Below are 26,148 nucleotides of genomic sequence, written 5' to 3' on the forward strand. Positions count from 1 at the left end.
TAAAATTAACTAGGCCAAAATCATCTATGATGAGCTCACATCATGAATAAATTTGGCTGGAGGATTCAAACATTTCAAAATGTCCTCTTACCTAATCTATGACTTGGTTCCTATGGCCCAACCTTCCCATAATTAAAAATTATGATGAATGTACAAAGGTGTATGAGTTCTACCCACACTTATAACTACAAATGAGCTTTGAAGAATATGTGGAAGTGAACAATGCCTTTACAATGTGACTATGTTGAGAATTATAAGGTTTCTTAGAAAGGAATTTTGACCAAAAGCTATTTTAGCTATTAGCCAATTTGGATGCCAATTCATCCAATTTCCAAGCTTCTCCTACCTACAGATAGGTGTTTTCATGACTTTTCCAAAAGAATCCCTAGGTACCTAGAGGACAAGGTAATTCTCATCAAGTTATGTTGAAAAATTATTGAAGTGAATGTAAAGAAGATAGCGAAGATTTTCTTCCCCATAGTGTTTGGATCCTATTCTTATGCGTCTAGATTTGATGCTTAGAATCTAATGAAGAACTTTGAAAGTAAAGTTAATTTGATTGATTATGAGGTACTTAGGCCTCAGTATGACCCAATGAACTTTGTAAGAGATCATTTAAAGTTAGGATATGCCTATAGATACATTCCAGACATCAAAGATTACTGGGCATGATGTTTCAACGATTATCAAACTTGGGAAAAGTTTTGGTCCCACTTAAAAATTGATAAAATTAAATTGTATAATGATTCTATTAATGTTTTTGACCTTGTAGATGATGTCTCTTACATTCATCCCTCATCTTATGAGCATATCAAAGGAACTCCCATCATGTCTGCCTCACTTGCAAGTCCTATCATCAACATGATGGAGGTCTTGATGCATGAGATTATTAGAAGGATAGATATGTGGGTAGAGTGGACTTGTAAAAGGAAGAAGCGGATGAGAAGCACTAGTTCTACTAGTGGAGTAACTTTTGGAGCTTCTCAATCAACTGCAACAACCACCAGCATGACTGCTACTTCAAAATCAGGAAGCTAACTTAGTCTATTGGCCAAGGTGGAGACTAGTCCCCAAAAAAGAATGTGCCACTCACTCCTACCTACACAAGTGGCTTTCTTCCAGATGCTGAAAAAGTTGGAGAAAAGGAAGGGGACAAGGACAAAAAGAAGGAGAAAGAGAAATAGAAATTAGTGGCTATTCCAACGTCCTCTGTTCAAGTAATCAATATAGATGGTGACGCTAACCCCATGGATGGAAAAGATGCATCATAGGAAGGGGATACATTAGCTCTCTTAGTGACCAAAGTCACTACCTTCCCACTACTTCTTAGAGTAAGAAAAATATCCTAGTCCCAAGGAAGTTGTTTGATCCTATTGCCTTGCAGTTTGCAATCAACATCCTCTCAATTGAGTCATGGTTGGAGGAAATCATTGATCAAAAGAAGTGGAGATATGAATAAGCCACCCCATCAAAGGATCTAACTACACAAGCTACCTCTTCTCTTCCACCCTCCAAGAAGACAAAGAAGTAGAAATCAATTGTAATATTGGCTACTGATCCTTCAACTGGCCACATATTGGTGGAGATAATAGAGCCACTAAAAGAGGGGAAGTTCCATGAGATTACTACAAACAACTTCCAAACTAGAATAGTGGATTTTGGGATCCTTGTTCATGACTCCATGGTTAATATATGGAAGTCTACAAATGAGAAGATCAAGGATAGGTTAGAAGAGTTGAAAGTGGAAAAAGAGGTCCTCGAGGGCTCAAACAAAGAATTGATGGAGTATATGAGGTCTACACTTGGGAGCACCTCAACAAGTCAATTTTACCTAAATGTAGAGAAGAACAAGAATTTACTTTTAAAGCTTCAGTAAGAAAAACAACTTGGAAAAATTGGCTGAACATGGATGGATTAGATGAAGGCTCAAGGTCCCGCTTTAATTGAAAATTTAGGAAGTCTTTTTTGGATGCTGACAAGCTAAGGGAAGCTACTTCTAGCCATTAGACCTCCATGCAAAAGGAAATAGATACCTTGATAGAGAAGATGACCCTATTGCAAGAGGTCATTGACATGAAGACCATTGTTTCCATCTCTCATGGGATCCTCAAAATGGGAAAAGAGCCATTGTTTCATTGGAAACATCTTTGGAATTCATAGTGGAAAGTTCTATGAGGTCCATGAATGAGATAAAGGACATGCATGGCCTAGTGAAAAAGGTCATATAAAAGCTATTTGAATATCTAAAAGTGCTACATATAGAGTCTTATGTGTTTTCCAATGGAAAACTAGTATATATTGAGCAGATGAAGTTGAAGTTCCTAACATTTGTTGATGAAGCTTCTAGTCCACTCAATTTCTAGATGTCAAAGATTCAAGAGCTCTCATCAGAAGACTTGTTTATAAGGAGGGCATTAGATAAGTCCCCTTCAAAGGTTGCTAGAGTGGGTGAGGTAATAGAAATGCACAACTATTGGATGATTTGAGATGATGATATCATCATCCTAAGTGTCAAAGAGTTAGACAAAGTAACTAATGCAATGAAATATTATAGAGCTAAGCCAATTAATCCTAAGAAGGAATGGTGCTTTGACATTTTTCTAGACTAATGTCATTCTCTCTCTCTCTCTCTCTCTATAGCCATTTATGGAATCCTATTAGTTAGCCTTGTCTTTGTAACAAATAATGATTCAATCATGTCATATTTTTAGTTTATTCCATTCAAAGATGCTTTACAAAGCAATCATCTAATGTAATTGGTCATTTGGAGTAGGCCTATAACTTTTTAAGAAGTTAATAAGATCAAAAAATTAATTATGGGAAAACCCCTATAGCTGGGACTACTGTGTGTGAATTTGAGTCTACTTTTATTTTTGTTGTTCATTTAGTTATAGTGTAGAATTTGGAATAAGTATGCTATTGTTAAAAAATGAATGAATACAAGTGAACTTGGTTTTATTTCTTTCATTCAGTGGATTGTAAACTTTACTTTCTTCAACATAAGAATTATTTTGTTCTTTGTGCTATACTTTGTGGTTCATATGTGTAGTTTAGTTCAATGTATGAGAGTCCCAAAAATTGATTAATGGAGTAGCTAGAAAGTAGACAATCCTAGAATTGTAAAATAATAGTTAACTTAAAAATCCAAGAATTGCCCATTCTGTCATCCTTCCTACTCTCTTCTTGTCATAGCTAGTCTTGCATGTATCCATCTTTGCATTTAAGATTAGAATAGATTACATTTGAGGAGTCGATCCCTATTTTCAATATGCCTAGGTTATTTAATATGTTGAACAATCTAGTTATTGGCCTCTTCCTCTCTCTGGTTAAGAGCATACCCCCAAAACTTGAAAAACAAAATTCATTGCAAATCTTGCATCTAAAAGGGAGCTATACCTTTCAATTCAGGGCTCTTTGATAGATTAATACACTAACCCTTTTTGTTGTTAACTTCTTTTTTCTCCATAGATATTGGGCATTTTAAGAGTCAAGGTATAAAGAAAATAATTAAAGGAGACAAACTATAAGCCAACAGGTCATTTTTAATGAATATATCTAAAGTTATGGATCTTTGGTGAAAACTAGTTTTTCAATATCTTCAATGGAGTTGTAGAAAAAGATTTGTACTCATAAAATGATTTATGGATTGTAAAAATAAATAGCTTAAGTATTTGAAAACTAGAATCACAAATGTTTAATATTAAATTAGTCTAGGATCATTCGGTTTTGGATTGTGAAAGATATTGGATTCCATATGAAGGGTTGCATATATCCTTTCTAGTTTATGATAGTGAAAATAGGGCTTGGTGTAGAGATCATAAATTATAAAAAAATTTGGATTGATCTCAAATTTGGATAGTGGCCTAGTTTAGAATATTTACTCCAAATTTTTTGGAAATAAACTATCAAAAAAAAGAAGTTATGATTAATAAAATCTATAGAAATCAACTATGTGAAAGAAGAAATGTTTTGATTACATAAAAATAGGTTTTAAAGGATGCAAAACCTTAACAAAGTAACAAAGAACAAGAGAGAAAAGCTTAGACAATAGAAGGTCTCAAAGCCAGAATAGAACATACAAAACAAGCCAAAAAAAAGAGGCCAGAATACAACTATGCATGAAAAGACAACAAAACAAAAGCAAAAAGAAAACCCCTGGATAGCTATAGAGCCTTCAAAAGGTCCACTGTTTGATCTGCCAAGATGTTCTATTTTCTAGAGATGCTTTCATGTCATCCAACCTTTTTGCTTCTCATCTTCATTCTTCTTAGAATTATTGCTTGTGTGCTTTCTTAGACTCTGGTCGTCTTTCATAGCATTGGAGTCTTGGCCTTTACTCTATTCCATCTTGTACATCAGAGTGTTAAAGTTTTTAGTCACTGTCTTCAAAATAGTGCAATTCTAATCTGCCAATTTCTTGATAGTTTTCTTTAGGTTACCCAATCTGGTATACAAATAATCCATTCTTTTTTGAAGATCTTTTCCTAGCTAGTCTAAATTCCTGTTCTTGGCATCAAGTAGTCACACACGCTTCATCAAATTCTTTACCTCTTCCATATTGCCAGTAACCTTAGAGAGTCTGTCAATATGCTGACCTAGTGTTCTCTCTCCCCTTGCCATCTTGCTAAGCTGATCAAAATCCCTTGATATGTCCTACATTTTTTGCTTTAGGTTGCCAATATCCTTCATCATTATCCATGGGTTACCAAGGATTCCCTTTATAAACACTTGGTCATCCTCTTCCCTATTATGGTCAAAGAAGTCCTCTTGCTCCCCTTGTTTGTTCCTATCTAGCTCCATCTCCTTAGTTTCTTTCTCAACATTCCCATCTTGAGTAATCACCTTTTTTTTTTTTCTTTCCACCCTCTTAATTAAGAGTTCATCATTAGAGGGGAAAAAATCTCTTTCAATATTCTTCCCCTCATTTCCCAAAACCTTGTCTAAAGTTCCTCTCTTTTCAATACCATTTTCTTGTTCCTCCTCAGAATCACTATCTTGTTCCAAATCAATCTCCTTGTCCTTCCTTTTCTTCCTAGAAGAGCTCCTAGGACCACCTTTCTTCCTCTTCTTCATTTCAAACTCAACCATTTCATCCTCTTTATCCTCATCAAATTCCTCCTCAGTTTCACTACCCCCCATCTCACAATCTAAAGGTCTCTTGCTCTATCAGGGCCTATCCACCTTTTTTGATTTTAGAAGGTTAATTATTAAAACTATTAAGCCCTTGTGATAGGCATGATCACCCTTAGGATCATTTTGAATGGCTAAAATAGAATTATCCAAAGATTGTTTGAGGTAAAAGGGTAAATTTATCCTAACCATATGCCTAAAATGGTTAACCAACATGAAATGGTGACCATATATCTTAGTGAATTGGCCATCTAAAGTAAGATACTCTATCACCACAAACATAACAAATCTCCATGGGTAGGAAATGGAGCTAGGACTAAAGTAAGAATTACCAATTTTTACCAGCCTATTGTGTTCCTTAGATGAGTCTGCAAACTCTTCAACTACTAGATTTGAGAGCTTCTTATCTTGATAGAAGTTAATAGCCTCCATGTCAAGCCCTATTGCTTCAGCAATGATATCTTTAAAAACCTCCATCCTCTAATTCCCTACCAGAATACTCCCATCTTTCCATGTTTTGACAAATTGTTGGGTAATGGCAGGGTTACTGATGAGTCTAAAAAATGCCTTTATTTTGTTATGTTTAAGATACTTTATGATACTCTGTTCATCCTTGTTTTAACACTTATAAGCTTATGTTTGATAAACCTTTGATGATTTATGGGGTAGAAAAACTATGTCATCCTTTGCCTAAATTATATCTAATATGCAGTATTTCATATAAATATCCAAATGTGCATTCTTATGCTTGAATTTAGTTTGATGGATGTTTATTTGCAAATATGTTTTATATCATAACTAACCTAATGATAAGGATTAAAGGATGAGTGGAAGAATCTAGAAGTTGGTTGCCGACAGCATTCAAGGAGAAACGAGCATCAAGGAGCAACCACGAAAAGGAAGTTATAACCACTCCAGGAAACATGGCAGCGAATAAGGAGGATTTTTTATGAGCCATTACCTTCTTTGCATTTACATTGTAACAAGTGGATGCCGTGACTTCATTGCTCCCTCCTCAATTTCGTTATCCTTCCTTTTCGCTTTTAGTTGTTCTCCTATATTCTCTCTTGCGGACTTAACTTAGGATAGTTACTTTTCTGTTATGTAATAAAGAGTCGATTCCCTATATATATCAGGATCGACTCCTGTGTGAAAAAGTTTTTTAGTTTTTAGTTTTTGGTTTTGATAAGTTTTATCGAGTAAGAGAGAACACTGATTCATAGTTTGTTGCAGTTGTGTTTTACAATTCTAAATTATGTAATGACTGATTAATAAAATGAATTAGTTCTCTTTAGTTTCTATCCTGTGTTGGTAGATTAGAGAAGCCAACCAAGGGGGCCCACTTGGAAGGTGGATTAGATTAGGATAGAATAGATTCATTTTACTAAGCATTAGCAGTATTTTAAGTAAGACATAGCTAGTTAATTCCTTCCTGTAGCATCATACTTCATGAACGTTCTTGCAGCATTTGTGAGAACAGTCTAATGGATGAGTCAAGATGGAATCTCTATTATCTTGTCATTGTGTTTTCAACATTCATAGATTCAGTAGTTTCCTTTTTACAGTAGTAGTGTAGTTTCCTTCCTTTGCATTTTTTACTTTCCTACAACACAAGCATAATGACTCATCAAGGTACCTAGTGCACATACTGTGTCGACCATTTCAAGTATACGTCCCTGGGTTGATAATCTAAATGCACCTCATGGTAGGGGAAAAGTAGTCCTTAGCTTGAATAGATTATTCCTAAGCCAAGCCTAGCACATGACTATGCAACACCTATTGTGAGGCGGTTCATTTTTGGCACCGTTGCTAGGGATGGTGTCAAGCTAGGAGCATTTTTGAGTCATAGTTTTTAGATTAAGTTTTTTTTTTACCAGTGTTAAAATTTTAGTTGCATGCATCGAAGAGGAAGATGACGAGATGAATATGGAAGATTTCTTCCATAGGGATCTGTTAATTTGAATGAAGAAGTTGAAAAAGAAGTTGAGTTGCCCTTTGAAGACACAAGTCCTATTTTCCCCACAATATCACCATCAAGAGCTGAATCCCTAGATATATCTAGTCTCCAACCCTTCACTGAAATATTGACCTGTTTTCTTGATAACACTACCTCGAATCCGGCAGTTGTTAATCACCCAGTGCCTAACCTTCCTTTTCAGTAGCAACCTCATAATCCAGTCCCACCAGTCATGGCACAACCCACTTTTCCATTTCCACTCCCAAGTCTCATAACCAATTCCAATCTCAAGAATATACCTCCCACTGCTCTTTCGAAGTTCTACGGCCTTGCAACTGAAGACCTTGATACCTTCTTGTTTGAGTTCGACATCCTTTGTCATAGTTTCAACTACAACACTGATGCCCATAAGCTTAAATTATTTCTAGCCACATTGAAACAATCAACTTTACAATGGTTCATGGGCTTAGGAGCCAATGAAGCTGTAAATTGAGATGAAATGCAAGCCTTGTTTTTGGAAAAATATAAAGAATATTGCAAAGAATTTGGTACAAGAGGAGATGATATCTTTAGGATATCACAGAAGGAGGAAGAGACATTAGAAGACTATGTTTCTCAATTTTTATATACACTACAAAAGCATCCTCAACACACATTGTCTGAAGATTCCCAAAAACTAGTCTTTCTAAGAGGAGTGAATGAAGACTGTTTGGAAGCATTGGACCTGATGGTTGGTGGAGATGTATATCAAGCTCAATGGGATGACCTCAAAAAGATATGTCAGAACTACTCAAGGTCAACCATGAAGAAAGGTCGAGGACCCTGTTCTACGGTTACAAAAGGAATTAGTCAAGGCATTTCAAAACTTGAAATATCCAATTTGTTGTTAGATTTCAAACAAGACATCAGTAATGATGTCGCTACACAGTTGGATACAATGACTGCAAAGAAGAAGCAAGTAGAGGTTGAGTTACAACTAGCTGAGTACTATCCTCATTGCCGAAAGCAAAAGAAAGATTGCCACTGTAAATTGGTTGCAAGCATGGAGAACCAGCATCTTCCAACTAAATATGTGAAGATGGATGGGGATGATGAGCAAGTATTCTTTGTTGCTCAACACCAACCATGGGCTCAATGTCAAGGTATGCCTCAAGACCCCTTAAAAAATTCAAATTTATATGGTAATCAATGGAAAAACCATAATACCCAAGGTCCCCCACAAAACCAACCCAATTGGAGTAATGCTGGGCAAAATAACCCACAACAGTCTCAATGGTCTCAAAATTTCCAACAACCTTGGCCTAACCAGCATAATAACCAATGGCCCCAGAACCAACAGAACCAATGGCAACCACCCCAAGGGAATTGGCAATCTCTAAACCAAGGGAATTGGAAATCTCTAAACCAATGGAAGGGATCTCAACAATGGTCTAACCAAAATACTGGTGTTCCACAATTACCCCCTCCAGCTCAACAACCTACTTTAATGCCACCACCTGCAAATAGTGGACCTCAAAAGCAAACACAGCTACCTGCACAACCTTAGCCAAATCCAAATAGAAAACCACAACAGCCCATGTATAGTACTGATACCCAGCAGTACCCTACTTATGCCCTATATGTCGTAGATATACATTTGAGATTTGGAATGACCTTATCAGCACCAAGGCCACCTCTTATAACTGAAGTATCAGACTCTCCTACAGCATCAGAAGTTTTGGTTGATGAACCTATTGACCCAACTAATGTTACCATACCAATACCAGACCAACCAATAGTAGAGCCTCCTTTTCTAGACCAACTAATACAAAAGGAACAAAGCAAGGAACAACCCTTTGACATTGTTAACTAGTTGAAAAATATGCATGTCCGAATACCTTTTTTTCAAGCTATTAAGCACATTCCTGCTTATGGAAAATCTATAAGGGAATCTTGTCTAAATAAACCTGGAAGGAAGAAGAAGGATCCTACCACAGTTCATGTTGTTGGACATTTAGCTGATATCATGTTAGGAAGAGTGATTACACAAAAATATTCTGACCCAGGGAGTCCAGTAGTAAGTGTCAGCATCAATGGTCAATTTGTTAAAAATGCATTAATAGATTTGGGAGCTGCTATAAATGAGATGACTAAAGAAACCATGAAGAAGTTACAAATAGAAGGATTAAGGCCCACACCAACTATTCTGCAGCTTGCAGATAGTTCCACTATCACTCCTGATGGAACGAAAGAAAAAAATGTTGTGACCTTAGATTCCCTAGAATATCTTGCATACTTCATGATTTTGTCCCCTAAAGTAAACCTATCTGGCTATCCTATCATTCTAGGTAGACCATGGTTGGCCACAGCTGATGCAAACATAAATTGTAGATTAGGGAATATGACCATATCAAATGGCCAAGCAACCAAGCAATTTGATCTATATCCTCCTGCACAACCATTATCAGATTTGAGTACATCTTTTTGGCCAGATTTAGGAGATGAAGAAGAAGAGATAAATTCCATAGTACAACTTATGATGTTACATAAGCAATCTTTTCTAAAGTTGCAAGAAGAAGATTCAGTAATCTAGAGCATCCTTACCAACACCTGTGTGATAGGAAAAGATGTGTCTGAAAGCTCTGTATTAGAATTGATTACATATGAGGAGTGTGATACAAGTTGTACTTTACTGAAGGAACCTGGAAATCTTTGTTCACTACTTCCCTGTGAAGTAGAAGGAAGCCCAATCTCTAAAATTGCTATGGTAGAATCCACTATTCCTATTGAACTGAGTAAAGGCCATAAACTGCACGTTAACCCCAAATTGACATCCGTACAGATGGAACAATTAAAAGAATTGCTTCAGAAGCATGAGAAGACTTTTTCTTGGGATTGTGATGATATGAAAGGATTAAGCCCTACACTGTGTACCCATAGGATATACATTAATGAAGGTTGTCTACCACTTTGTCAACCTCAGAGGAGGATAAATCCAAGCCTCAGAGAAATAGTCAAAACAAAATTGCAGAAACTGCTTGATACTGGCTTTATCTATCCTATATCTGATAGTAAATGGGTATCACCGCTGGTTATAGTACCTAAGAAAGGAGGAAAATGGAGAATTTGTGTAGATTATAGGAAGTTGAATAAGGCTACTAAAAAGGATAATTTTCCTTTACCATTCATAGATCAAGTTTTGGATACACTAGCTGGAAAGAAGTACTTCTCCTTTTTAGATGGATACAGTGGCTATAATCAAATTAGTATTGCTCCTAAAGACCAAGACAAAACTACATTTACCTATCCATGGGGAACTTTTGCATACTCTGTTTTACCATTTGGTCTTTGTAACGCTCCTGCAACGTTTTAACGAGCTGTAATTAGTGTTTTTGCTGATATATCACATGATTGTATGGAAATCTATATGGATGACTTTACAACATTTGGAGTTACTTTTGAAGAAGCAATGATAAATATTGAAAAAGTTTTGGTAAGATGTCAAGAACATAATTTGGCACTAAATAGTGAAAAGTGTTTCATGTTCATGCAAAAGGGTGTGGTACTCGATCATTTCATATCTACTGCAGGTATACAAGTAGACCCAGCTAAAATTGAGGTAATTCAAACATTACCCATACCCACTAAATTAAAAGATGTTAGATCTTTTCTGGGACATGCTAGATATTACAGGCATTTTATAAAAGATTTCAGTAAAATAGCTAGTCCCTTGTATAAGTTGCTTACAAAAGAAGCTGAATTCAAATGGACACCTGATTGTGATAAAGCTTTCCTGCAGCTTAAGCAACTTTTTACCACAGCCCCAATTTTACAAGGCCCTGATTGGAACCTACCTTTTTACATATATATAGATGCTTCTAATTATGCCATAGGAGCAGTTTTAGCACAGAAACACTCAAATCTTGAGAATGCCATTTATTATATTAGTAAGAGTCTTCATGATCCAGAACTGAATTACACAGTGACTGAAAAAGAATTGCTAGCAGTAGTCTATGCTCTAAATAAATTTCAGCATTACATCACAGGTTATCCTATCTATGTTCATACTAATCATGCAACAATCAAGTATCTCATGAACAAACCTGCTATAACTGGTAGGTTAGCAAGATGGTTACTATTGTTACAAGAATTTGACATAACCATAGTAGATAAGCCTGGAAAAACAAACGTCGTAGCTGATTATTTGTCAAGAATCAATCATCATGATATTGACACTACTCTGGTAGATGATGCATTTCCAGATGAACATTTGTTTCATATTGCTGTTAAAGTTCCATGGTATGCAGATATTGCTAACTACGTTGTAACTAATAAGACACCAACGCATTTTTCTTATAAGGAGAGAAAGCTGCTCATACAGAAAAGCTTCCATTTCTCATGGATAGACAATTTTCTATTCTATACTATACCTGATCAAGTTATGCACAGATGTGTAAGAGAAGATGAGACATATGATATTTTGCATGCATGTCATAATGAGCCCTGCCGAGGACATTTTGCAGCCAAAAGAACAACTTTCAAAATCTTAGTCACTAGTTACTATTGGCCTACCCTTCATAAAGATGTAATCAATTATACAAGAAAGTGTGACCAATGCCAAAGAATGGGTCACCCAACCAAAACAGATGAAATGCCTTTGAACCCTCAAATGGTGTTAACACCATTTGACAAATGGGGAATGGACTTCATCGATCCTATTGATCCTCCATCCAATGGGAAGTCTTATATTTTGGTTTATACTAACTACCTAACCAAATGGGTTGAGGTTAAGGCTATGAAACATGCCCATGATGAAAAATTTGCCGAATTCCTGTATGAAGAGATTTTTACACGTTATGGAGTTCCTAAAGAATTGGTTACTGATCAAGGCACACAGTTTACTTCTAACCTAATTTCAAAATTGATTAAACAGTATAACATCAGGCATCGCCGATCCATTCCTTATCATCCACAAGCCAATGCACAAGCAGAAGTTACCAACCATGAGCTGGAAAATATTCTAACCAAAATAGTCCATTTGCATCGTCAGGATTGGACCAACCGGTTACAAGAAGCTGTTTGGGCTTATAGAATAACTTGGAAAACCACTACCGGATTCACACCATTTGAACTTTTGTATGGGAAAGTGGCAATGCTTCCAATTGAATTTGAACACAAGACTTTAAGAACAACCTTGAGCTTAGATATTGATCTTCCTGCAACACAAAGAGAACATCTCCTGCATCTTAATTTTTTGGATGAAATGCGCAAGACCTCTTTAGAACATACTAAACTGGTGCAAAAACAAAGAAAACATTGGTATGATTCTCATATCCTCAACAAATAGTTCAAAGCTGGTGACTGGGCATTATTGTATGATTCTCGCTTCAAGGATATGCCAGGGAAGCTGCAGACGCGATGGTTAGGACCATATCAAATCATCCATGTATTTGATAATGGAACAGTTCAACTAACCACAATTGATGATATGCATTTCAAAATGCTGATCAATGTTCATCGACTTAAACTTTACAAACAACCTCAAACAAAAGCCGAGTTCATGCAACAGTTCAAACAACCAGATCCAACAACAACTCAAGTATCTCTTCCTGCAGTTGAAGGTGAAAACCTTCTGCTTACTCTTCTTCAACATTAATTCTAATTTGCATGTCCATAATAATAACTTTATGTTCGCATAAAGTCCATTTTATTTTCATGATTATTCTTTCCATTCATATCTTAATCTTCCATCCACCCACCTCACTCCATTTCTTAATCTTCCATCCACTCACTTTCTACATACTTACGTTTTTGTGTTTTCAATCAAATCTACAAATGCTAATGGATGCTGCCATTGACATTATTTTTGCCACCTTTTTTTGGAGCATGTGACAATCCACTTGGTAGGTATAAGAATTTTCAAATTATTATTCATTTATAAGTTTGCAAATTTTGTTAATTATATCTAATACTACATAGTCTTTATAATTACGGTGTATTCTAGTCCCTAACCCATACTAGTCTGACACATGAGGACACTTGTCGTAAAATTAGCAGGGGGTAGGGGAGTGTCGTACTATCCAATGACATGCCTGATTAACTATGATGATTTTCAAAAATCTTGGCATTACCCTTTATTAATGAGAACTTTTTGCCATAAGTATGCCATGTTAAGTGTTGTACTCCCACTTTCTGAATGAATTTTTCTTTGTTTGTGCCAAATTTTTCGTGCTAAGCCATGATGTGACCTATTTTAAATTTTTTTTGCATTTGAACCATGTTTTCGGAAAATTTCCACACAAATTCATGATTTACTTTTACCTAAAGTTTAATTATGGCACATAACAATTGGTTATGGCAATTAATGTTCCCAAAAAGAATTGGTGAAGTGTCTAAGAAATAACGCAGAGTTTTGAAGTTTGCATTCAGAAAGGGAGAGGGAAATAGAGTAGCAGAAGTCTCAAAAAATGGGAGGAGGTTTACAGAGAAAAGAGCTGGTCGAGCACATTTTGTTGCTCTCTGATGTAGAAGTAGTAAGAAGATTCAATGCATGCAGGTGGTTAGGTTATTGTTTGAATTTAACAACATATGATGAAGAAGTAGCTGTAGAATTCACCAGGACATTTGATGAAGGTGAAGCTTCTGTGTGAGGTTTGACAGTAATTGCAACAGAAGAATGAATTGCAAAAGTAACAGGGTTACCTTCTGTTGGAGAGCATTATCCGAGCTCGCATGACGCTAGGTTAAAAAGGGCCCAGTTCACTACCTGACATGACCCTCCATTGGATGTTACAAAGCAGGGGTGCAAGAGATTGTCTTTACCGCCTCCATACCCTAACCTAGCAATGCATGTCATCAGGTATTTTACTTGTGAAGGCAGATTTTCTCACTTACATGCACACCATTTTAAGTTGCTTAGTTGTATAAGGCACAATATTTCCATGAATCTCCCAAATTTTTTGTATAATATGCTCTGTATTAGTGCAGAAGAGACTCAAAAAGGGAAAGATAATTCTGTCACTCACCATGCTTTGATTAAGTTGTTAATAGAAAGGTCTCTTAGGGACATATCCCCTTTGACATGGGATGACTTTGTGAAATTTAAAACCCTACAACCTCAAGTTGACCCTAGTGAACAACAAGGTGAGGAAAACGTAGTTCCTAGTAGTGCTCCTGCAGAACAAAATATTGAGGGAGCTGAAATAGAAAATGCACAAGGGATTGAATCGAAATTTGCTTCCACTCAAGCGAATGTGCCTCCACCTGAGCAGGACATCCCGAAACCCACTACTAGTCAAGCTAAAAGGAAATGGAAGTCACTAGAAGAAATCATTGCTCAACAAAAACCTAGTCTTGCAATTCAGCAACAGAAAGAAACAAAGAAGGTTCCTGCATCAACTAATCCTATAGTAGTGATACCGAAATAGAAAAATAGGCAAAAGACAATAGTACAAGAAGAGACTCCTTTGCGGAGAAGCCCTAGAATGAGAGAGCAGATTTTTAAAAATCCTATATTGTCTAAAGCACCTGCTCTAGAGTCTCCTGTGCAGATAATTTCTGACCATTCTCCCCTTCACACTGAGATGATAGAAGCTTCTGATAGTCCTCCTGCAGCATGTGAGCAAGAAATTAATGAAACCTTAATGGATTTACCAGGTGTTTCAAGCCATGAGAATGAAGTAGTTCCTAAAAGTCATGATTCGAATACTGCCTTAGTCCCCTATAAGTCAACATGGATCAATAGTTTGGTAGAACATCTATGGCGGGAACGGAAAAAGAAAAAGGATTATGAAAAGGATAACAGTGCCGTCACCTTGCAAAAACTACTTTTCCAATTATATGGATAGCATTTATTTGCTGAAGCACTATTGAAAGAGGAGAAGAAAAGAATGAGCAAGATCATAACATCACAAAATGAGGAGATTGAAGAATTGAAAGAACAACTAGAAAGATAGAAACAATGCATGGAACATGCACTTAAATTAGCTGATCAAGCTCTTGCTTGCAGACCACCTCCTCGAGTATATGCTTTTTTTTTGGAAGAATAATATCTTTTGTTTCAGTTGACGTTAACCCTCAAAAATGAAAATTTAGAATTCAAAATCGCACAAGAGTTTTATGGGTTGTATCAAACCTTACCACCATGGTAGAAAAATCTATTGTGTGAGTTGTATATTCATAATTTTTTCATTCCTACAAAAACTGAGTGGAATCCTTTGCTCTATATAGGAGATGTGCATTTGAAATCTTTAATGTCATGGATGTCTAATGAGGCAAATTATGACAGACAACTAGTTAATTACAGAGATGCGAGAGAAAAAAACCTTTACCCTTAAGGGCAGAAAGTAAACAACCAAAAGAAATTCTTCAAGACTGGTTTACATTAACCTATGGAAAGAGTAATCCAGACATTCGAAAGAAGGTATTTGCTGCTAGAGCCAAAGTATATGCCGAATATGAAAACTTTCCTTACTTTGCGTTCCAACGAGCTATGACCAGAGTAAGAGATAGATGGGCATGGTTACTTGATTCTCTCAAGAAATTAGAGCCACACAGTCCTATTAATTTGGAAGCAACATTATATAGAGTTCCAAAATATTTAGAACTAGGAAAGCAACTAGGGCCAGAGCTATGGTGTCCTTTAACCATGCAACCTCTAATGCTTTTATGGCCCCTGTATGATATTGATGTTGACAAAATTGACAAGTTGCAGGAAGACCACAGGTGAGAAGTATGGGAAAGGACCAGAGGATTCTATTACACCTTCAAGACTAGCAAAAAGGGAAGGACAGAAGTTGGGGAGCTCAGATATTTGACAAAGAAGTGTAATGCTTGAGGACAAGCATTAGTTTAGCAGGGGGCAGATGATGAGTCTAAAAAATGCTTTTATTTTGTTATGTTTAAGATACTTTATGATACTTTGTTCATCCTTGTTTTAACACTTATAAGATTATGTTTGATAAACCTTTGATGATTTATGGGGTATAAAAACTATGTCATCCTTTGCCTAAATTATATCTAATATGTAGTATTTCATATAAATATCCAAATGTGCGTTCTTATGCTTGAATTTAGTTTGATGGATGTTTATTTGAAAATATGTTTTATATCATAACTAACCTGATGATAAGGATTAAAGGATGAGCGGAAGAATCTAGAAGTTGGTTGCTGATAGCATTCAAGGAGAAATGAGCATCAAGGAACAACCACGAAAAGGAAGTTATAACACTCCAGGAAACATGGCAACGAATAAGAAGGATTTTTTACGAGCCATTACCTTCTCTGCATTTACATTGTAACAAGTGGATGCCGCGACTTCATTGCTCCCTCCTCAATTTCGTTATCCTTCCTTTCCGCTTTTAGTTTTTCTCCTATATTCTCTCCTACAAACTTAACTTAGGATAGTTACTTTTCTATTATGTAATAAAGAGTAGATTCCCTATATATATCAGGATCGACTCCTGTGTGAAAAAGTTTTTTAGTTTTTAGTTTTTGGTTTTGATAAGTTTTATCGAGTAAGAGAGAAAATTGATTCACAGTTTGTTGCAGTTGTGTTTTACAATTCTAAATTATGTAATGACTGATCAATAAAATGAATTAGTTCTCTTTAGTTTCTATCTTGTGTTGGTAGATTAGAGAAGCCAACCAAGGGGGCCCACTTGGAAGGTGGATTAGATTAGGATAGAATAGATTCATTTTACTAAGCATTAGCAATATTTTAAGTAAGACATAGCTAGTTAATTCCTTCCTATAGCATCACACTTCATGAACATTCCTGCAGCATCTGCGAGAACAGTCTAATGGATGAGTCAAGATGGAATCTCTATTATCTTTTCATTGTGTTTTCAACATTCATAGATTCAGTAGTTTCCTTTTTACAGCAGTAGTGTAGTTTTCTTCCTTTGCATTTTTTACTTTCCTACAACACAAGCATAATGACTCATCAAGGTACCTAGTGCACATACTATGCCAACCATTTCAAGTATACGTCCCTGGGTTGATAATCTAAATGCACCTCATGGTAGGGGAAAAGTAGTCCTTAGCTTGAATAGATTATTCCTAAGCTAGGCCTAGCGCATGACTATGCAACACCTATTTTGAGGGGGTTTAGTTACTACCTTTCAATTTCTCAATATTCCTTGCAAAATTCCCTTACTCTAGAATGTCCCAAATCTCACTCCTCTTCTTCCACTCTTTGCAACTTGCCAATGCTATTCTTTGTCTCCTTCCTCCCATCTTCTTGTCACTAAAAAAATGGCTCACACTTCTCAAGAAAACCCAATGGAGGAGAAAACTAGAGTCAAAATCACAACTAAGGATTTTATTGGGAAAAAAGACCCATAATCTATGTGGTATTGAATGGTAATACATTGTCCTTCTCATAATAACTCACCACTTCTCAATCATGCCCATATCATAATTACTCCTCTTGGAAAATTCATCATAAATGAAACATTTTTATTTACTTCTAGCTTTTTTATGCTCAATCAATAAAAATCCCTCAATAGGGATAATATCATTTTAATTCCAAATTAGCTTTTCATCACTCTTGCATGCCACATTAGCTGCCCAGTCAAAAACTTGATTAGTTTCTCTATAGTTGTGAATGACAACACAATTTCAAAGGAATTTATAAGATCAATGGCCTTACCTATAATACTATTAGTAGTCCAAGAAGGACTAGTAACTTTATTAAGGCAATTAATTATATTAAGGGGGTTCCCCTCAAGCCATATATTATTCAAATTCAAACTTTTTGCATGGCAAAGACCATAGAGGGCCGCACTTGATTCTACCACATGGTTAGTTTGAACCCCAGTAGGAATGACCATACCACCCACTATATCCCCATTCATATTCCTAATGATGATTCCATAACTAGCTATTCCTAGGTTGCCCTTCGAGGCCCCATCAAAGTTAATCTTATACCAATCCTTTAGACGACAATCCCATCTAGCTAGATTCGTGAAGTTAGGACCATTTTGCACCAGACTAAGACAATTCAAATTCCAATTCTGAAGCACTAATTCTTCCCATGCATTTTGAGGTTGGTGCCCTTTTTCGCAAGATATGATATTCTCAGACATATATTTTTAATCTTAGAAAACAACTGATCTGAATTAGTTTCCTTACCCCTAAATACCCTATCATTATGTTCCTTCCAAAAACCCTAGCAAAGAAACAAGAGTATAAAATTCCACACCCTCATAACCAAAGTACTCATAGAGGGGGACTTCCAACCATTAAAGAAATCTTGAATAGTGGGGGGGGGGGACCTAGTTAATATTTAACAAGCCACAAATCTTTTCCCATAATCTTCGAGTATAAGAATAATGAATAGTCATATAATTAACTATTTAAATAGCTTCCTTATAGAGATAACATCTATTGACAATGTTAAACCCTCTCTTCAACAAATTACCCATTGTTAAAATTTTATCCTCCAAAATAATCCAAAAAAAATCGTTAACTTTGGGAATCATACCTTTAAACCAAGCTTTAGCCCAGCAAGGCTCTTGATGCTCATCAAAAGCATTAGCATACATCGAAGACATAAAAGAAACAATATGATTATATTTCCATATCAGAGCATTGTTCTCTTGGCTTAAAAAGATAAAATTCAAAATCTTGTTGAGATCATTAAGGTTTTTATCCACTATATTGAGGTTAAACCAATTATTCTCCTCCTAATAGTCTTCTACAAAAATCCCAAAAGGATTCTTGCACTGCTCCATAAAGCCATTCCACCTTTGATCAGAATTGAGGGGGTGATCAAGAATCCAAATATCATCCCAAAAAAGGATAGTCCTACCATTTCCCACCTTCCATTTGACCCCTTTAATAATAATCTACTTATTTTTTTATGCTTGTTTTCAAATCATTGAACCCCCTTGTAAAGTCTCATTGTTAAGGAAGAGTTTAAGATCTCGATTCTCCCTATTATACTTATCATTCCAAATATGTTTCCATTCTCCTTCCTCTTTATGCCATCTCCTTATCAACTTGGCAAGAAAATAACCATTAATAGAAGCAACTCTTCTAAGATCGAGGCCACCTTTATTGAAAGACATGCAAAATTTCTCCCATGCAATCAAGGCTAATCTTTTTTTTTTTTTCCATACCTGTCCATAAGAAAAGATTTTGAATTTTTTCAATTGCCAAGGAAAAATTTGTAGGGATAATAAAAATAATGCATGCATATAAAAAAACATTATGTAGGGTGGATTTGAGAACAATAACCTTACCAGCCTGGTTAAGGAGGGACCCTTTCCACCTTGCTAACTTTAAATTGATTTGATCAATCAACGAAATCCAAAATTTCTTAGGTGAGTCTAGACAAAGGGGTAAACCAAGATAAGAGACCGGTAAGGTACCAATCTCACAACCAATAATTCTTTTAATTTTATTCTACCTATTATCATTAGCATTGATGAAATATATCACACTTTTGTTCCAATTAATAATTTGTCCAAGAGCTTACCCATAATCCTCTAGAACTTTCTTGATATTTCTAAAATTCCTAACTAAAGCTTCTCCCATCACTATAGAATCATCCAAAAATTATTGATGAGAACAAGTCAGCTCTTTAGATGAGGGTTTGAGCCCAACAAAATCCCTAACAAGCACCATTTTCTCCACAAATCCACCTAAGCATTCAACTATTAGAATGAAGAGGATAGGAAAAAGTAGGTCCCCTTGCCTCAAACCACAAGAAGCCTAAAAGAAAGGAGTTGGAGAGCCATTCACTAGAACAAAGAAGGTGGTAGAAGAAACCAACATAAGGACTAGCTCCCTAAATCTCTTATTAAAATTGAAAGCTTCCAACCCTCTTAGAAAAAAAGACTAATCCACCCGGTCATAAGCTTTAGTAAAATTGAGTTTAAGAAGGAACCCCTCTCTCTTGAACATAGTAAGGGAATGACTATTCTCATGGATTAAGATGATAGAATCCAAAATTTGCATACCCAGAACAAAACCATTATGCTATTTGGAAATCAAATTAGGAAGAAAAGATAAAATTTTGAGAGTTAGCACTTTAGATATAACTTTATAAAAAGAGTTAAAAAGATTGACTAGTCTAAACTAATCCATGAAATCAACACCCAACTTTAGGAGTCAAAGTTGTTAGAGTAAATAATTAATTATTTATTCTATTTACTTAAGCTTACTTAGGTTAATGAATTTATTTAATATTTAGTATTTAATTGTTGTAGTGATGAGTTGTTGACAATATAGGAGTTTGTTCCCTTCTAGCATGTTTCACCTTTTTGTGGAAGTGTGCTTAGTTGTCAACCTTATCTTCTACCACTTTCTAGCTTGTTCTATAAGCTTCCATGAGGCCTTTATATTCAGGTTCTCTCATTGTATCTCAAAACACATTTTCATTATTTTTGCAATATGTTCTCTTTCAAGTTCATTTAGGATTTTTCCAAGCTCCACCTCTTCCTTCTTGGTTTCCCTTCGACAAGTTTTTTGCATGCAAGTGATCTTGGCAAGCTGTGGAGTTGGATTTCATCAACTCCTAATGGTATCAGAGCCTCCCTGTTGCTACTTGGTTGAAGGTTTTTTGAAGCCATGATTTAGAGACGCAAACCTTAGTTTGTTTGTGTATTTTTCTTCAATCTAGGAGAAAAGCATTTTTTCAGAACACTTTGGACCCAAATAGACACTGCCATTGGATCTGAAAGGCCATTTTAGGATTCATATAAAAGTTTTTATTTTTGGTGACAGGGCTCCGGGAAGCAAACTTTTTTTAGTTGCAAGGCTAGCTATATGGTTGTATAACATTTTTGATGAATTTTTTTTTTTTAAAAATAAAAAAGTGTCCAACTGCTCCTACGCCACTATAGGGCCATTGTTGTGTCATCAATGCTCAGCTCGTGGGCCGCCATAGCTGGTTGCATAGTTGTAGCACTGCCGTGGCTTGGCTGCCACCTGTCCACCACTTGTTTGTAGCTCTCCACCGACAGTTCTCTAGATCTGTCCAACTCCTCTGCAACAACACTGCCTGCACTCGATTGCTCAACCTCCAACCCTCCGCCTACCAACTTAGCAACTATGTGGTACCTTTACAGCATAGTCAATGCACAGTTGGATAGATCTACAGGTGATATGTGGCATGGGTGCCACATGGACGTTGCCACATCACCCGCTTAGTCAACATTTTCCATGTGGCTACCACGTGTCATGCCATATGGCCCCTCTTTTTTGTTGCAACGGTGCAGAAGCCATCAATTTTTTTGCCATGAAATGTTGATGTCAAGACTGCATTAGCATGCCTCTTGCACCTCTCTAGGGTCATTTTGGACCTACTTGCAATTTTTTGGTCATAACTTGAGCATACAGAGGTATTTTTCTAATCTAAAAGAAGTGCTAGAAAGCTAGTTCCAAGATAGAGACATTGGTGTAGGTATTTTTAGATTTTGATGTAGTTTAGTTGCTCATTTTTATAGTTGAAGTCCAAAGTTCTATTTTTGACTCTGGCATGCATATCTTTTGCATCCCATGTCAATTTTTTGAAAATGTTATATTTTTAGAAAGTTGGTTTTGTCACCTTTTTAGAAATGTGGTCTTTTCTCTTAGATTCTAGCCCATGCTCTTTCTATCATATTTTTGGTATTTTTGCTCTATGGTGGATATCTTGGGTGTTTTAGGCCTGAGGATCATTTTCAAGGCATAAAATCTTTTTTTTTGAGTTGTACTACCTTTTGGTTCAGCTGTTTTCCTTTTTTAATCATTGTAGAAATCATTTGCAAGCATTTTTATGTATACACACTGAGATAAAGTGCCACTCTTGCATTTCGAGTTCATAAAAAATGTTTTGAGACAGTTGTACTTGCACTTTTTTTTAATAAAGCACCATGGGGGGGGGAATAGTTATTTTCTATTTTAAGCCCTCTCCCTTCGTCGAGTGAGTGTCCCTTCCATGACATTAGCCTCATGTAGTGTTAGTGTGACCGTGTCTTTATAGGTGTTTGTACCTCTTCCCCTCTCTCGTCGTTCTTGGTTTTGTTTGCAGAAGATTTTGGCCCACCTTCTTAGTTTCCTATCATCTCACTCTATTTGCATTAAGGGGGGGTTATGCTATTATTCTAATGCATCCTTGGTTTGATGGTTTGATAGTGTGAGCTATGTATTCAATGGTTGATCTTATATATGAGGTGAGATTAGTGGCTAGATAACTATGCATTTCGGTGAGATGGATCATCTACCATACAGACATGCTCAATTTGTGCCTTCTTCTTCCATGAAGGTTCTTTAGATCAATAGTTTCTTTCTGATGGTAGATTTTGTGGCTTCATCATGCTTCAGTGATACTCTTCATGATCACTTTTTGTTCCTATTTTATGGGGACACTTCTCTAGTTGGAGACTTCTTTAGTTCTTCACTAGGTTACCTCTTTTTGGGGGAGGGTTTTTCCCATGTGATTTTCTCTTTTTCTCCATTTTCAGAGGTTGCATTTCTTGCATTGTATATGGGTACCTAAAATGGCCTCATTTTTGGGACCCATTTTGCATTTTATCTTAGTTTTGTGAGCTTAAGGCATTCCCCTAAGTTGCACTTAAGGGGGGGTGTTAGAGTAAATAATTAATTATTTATTCTATTTACTTAAGCTTACGTAGGTTAATGCATTTATTTAATATTTAGTGTTTTATTGTTGTAGTGATGAGTTGTTGACAACACGAGAGTTTGTTCCCTTCTAGCATGTTCCACTTTTTTGTGGAAGTGTGCTTAGTTGTCAACCTTATCTTCTACTACTTTCTAGCTTGTTCTACAAGCTTCCATGAGGCCTTTATATTCAGGCTCTCTCATTGTATCTCAAAACACATTTTCATTGTAAATACATTTTCATAGTTTTTACAATATGTTCTTTTTCAAGTCTATTTAGGGTTTTTCTAAGTTCCACCTCTTCCTTCTTGGTTTCCCTTCGATAGGTTATTTGCATGCAAGTGATCTTGGTGAGCTATGGAGTTGAATTTCATCAACTCCTACAAAAGTGAGGAAAGTACCATTCAACTCCTTGAGAATTTTCCTAGATCAAAAGAAATCCTTAACCCGTTTACAAACATCTTCTTGGATGATACACCAATACTTGTGGAAAAATAGGAAAGGAAACCCATATGGCCTTGGTGCTTGGTCTCCATCAAAGGAGAAAACAACCTTGGTAATTTCATCATTAGACAAAATAGTAGTGAGGAATTTATTCTGATCCTCTGATATATAGTTTATTGAATTACCCGAGAGAACTCCTTGCTCACTAGACTTCAGCTCTAAATTAACTTTTCATTATCTTTCCTTTTTCTTTTCCATGTACGTTTATTGAATTATTAAATAAATTTATTTAATTTTTCACTCGACTTCTCTTTTAATTAATTTATTAAATTTAATCTCATGTACGCATCATGCAATCATGAAACTTTTAATAAATTAGTTTCTTTTCCCACTACCTTAATTATTTTTGAACCTTTAATTAATAAAATATTTATTAACTTAAACAATAATATTATTTATCATTTATTTAAAAATATACTCTAAATATATTATTATTAAATTAAATTAATATTATCACATTCTAAATTTATTCTTATCGCTTTTATCTTCAAATTTAATTCTTTTTTATTTAATTAATTTCCTAATTAATTAAATATTAAAATATCATAATAATTTTCCATTAAATTAAATCATTAATTTGATCTTTTAATTATACTTAATTAATAGAAGATCACCAAGGACTCATAAAACAAAGTACAAAAATCCATCATAGAAAAACAAATACAAGATCAAACTAAAGGGTTATAATCACGAATTAACCTCATACGACACATTTGAAAGGTACACAACTCAAATACTTGTCCTAATTTTGTAAGACAAATGGCTTAAAAGTTTAGGATTTGGACTTAAGAATTTATCTCCCCTCTCTTACCATTGAGATAATGCAATAGGGTACGCTCATCCTGGCAATTCAGGGAAGTCAATACCCAGTACTTGTAACCAGCATAAAATCCACACATGTACAAACACAATATTCTAAGCTAAATAGACAATGATAGGAATTGGTGCATCATGTAGATCCAAACTAGCAGGTGACTACGACTCCCTTCCTTAACCACATTAGAAATGCCATACATAAAGAAAATATACATGCACACCATACACATGCAGTATGGGGTAAGTATCCATAAGAAGATACATAATAATCCATCTAACTAATCATCATCAATAACTGAAATCACCGAATAACCATCATGCATACATGAAGTATAGAGTACCAAGTAATCTCATCGTACAATCAATTGAATGTGAAACAATATCTAATAATCTCAAAAGAATACTACTAATAATCAAACATAAAACTAGCCTAAAAGAGTTCGACAATGATAACACAAATGTAAAGTAGGAGTAGACACTACATCCACCCCCTTGAGACTTAGGCTTACTCCTGGAAGCCTACAAACAAGTAGGGATATAAATCCCATAATCTAGATGCATCCTCCAATGTAGTTGATGAATCATCAGTAGGGTTCCATTGGACCCTTACCCACTCTATGGTTCAACCCCTAAGGTTCAACACCCACTACTTCAGAATGCAAACCGGCTCCAAAGCTAGCTGCCTATCCTCTACTTGTAATGCATTCAAATCAAGAACATGTACCACATCAGGAATATACTGCCTAAGTACTGAAACATGGAAAAATTATGAATGTGGGATAGGCTGGGTGGTAAAGCAAGATGGTATGCAACTAGACCAATCCTCTCAAGAATCTCAAATGGTCCCAAAAAGTGAGGTGCTAGCTTCAAACCCTTTCCATAATAGATCAAACTCTTCCATGGGTGCACTCTCAAGAAAAAATTCTCTCCCATAGAAAACTACTTATCTGTCCTATGAGCATTGACATACTTTTTCTGCCTATCCTGTGCCAGAAACATACTCTCAAATGCACATTACCTATTGCTCCATATCTTGAAACATCTCAGGACCTAACAGGATGTGATCCTCAAGACTATCCCAACTCAAAGGTGTACGACAAGGATGACCATACGAGGCCTAAAAAGGTGTCATGCTAATAGAACTGTGATATCCATCATTGTAAGAAAACTCCACTAGGTAGAGATAGTCCTCCAAAAGAGTCTGCCTATCCATCACATACATTCTCAACATATCTTCCAGAACTTGATTCACTCTCTTTGTCTGCCCATCTATCTCTAGGTGATATGTTGAACTGAAATTCAACCATGCTCCAAGATCATGCTACAATAATGTCCAAAATTTGGAAGTGAATATAGGATCGCTATCTAAAATGACCTTTTGGGGAATACCATGTAGTCTCACAATGCCATGCATGAAGACATTTACTACATAAGCTATAGTGTAGGAAGACCTTATTGGTGAAAAATGTGCCACCTTAGTCAACCGATCAATGGTGACCATGATAAAATCATGATGATGAGTAGTCATAGATAATCCTACTATAAATTCCATAAAGATGATGTCCCACTTCCATGAAGGAATGAGATTTGGCTATAAAAGTCCTGTTGGATGTTGGTGCTCTGCTTTGACTCTCTAACACTGAAGACACCTAGCCACAAAATCAGCAATGTCGTGCTTCATCCCTATCTAATAGAATAGACATTGCAAGTCCACATGCATCTTCTTAACACTTGGATGTGCCGAGTAAGGTGCATGATGGGCCTCTGATAGGATCAATGAGTGAAGGTCATCCAGTAGCAACACATAGATCCTTCCTGAATGTCTCAGGAGGCCATTTAACTCAAGAACATAGTCTGAAAACTTACCCTCCAATGGTATCCCTAAATCAATCTCTTTGCACACCTCCTAATACCAAGTATCAGGAGGGAGTGCCTAAAGTATCTGTCTCCTCAAATAAACACTAAGAGTCATAGATAATATAACATGTCTCCCGTGACTCAAAGCATCAGCTACCATGTTCTCCTTCCCTTGAATATACTTTAGCTTTAAGTCATAATCACTTAGAAACTCCATCCATCACCTCTATCTAGCATTTAGATTAGGTTGAATTAAGATGTACTAGAGATTGTGATGATTACTATGAAGTTCAAAT

The sequence above is a fragment of the Cupressus sempervirens genome, chromosome 5, assembly GCF_028749045.1.
Source record: "Cupressus sempervirens isolate cs-2001-9-10 chromosome 5, ASM2874904v1, whole genome shotgun sequence".
NCBI lineage: Eukaryota > Viridiplantae > Streptophyta > Pinopsida > Cupressales > Cupressaceae > Cupressus > Cupressus sempervirens.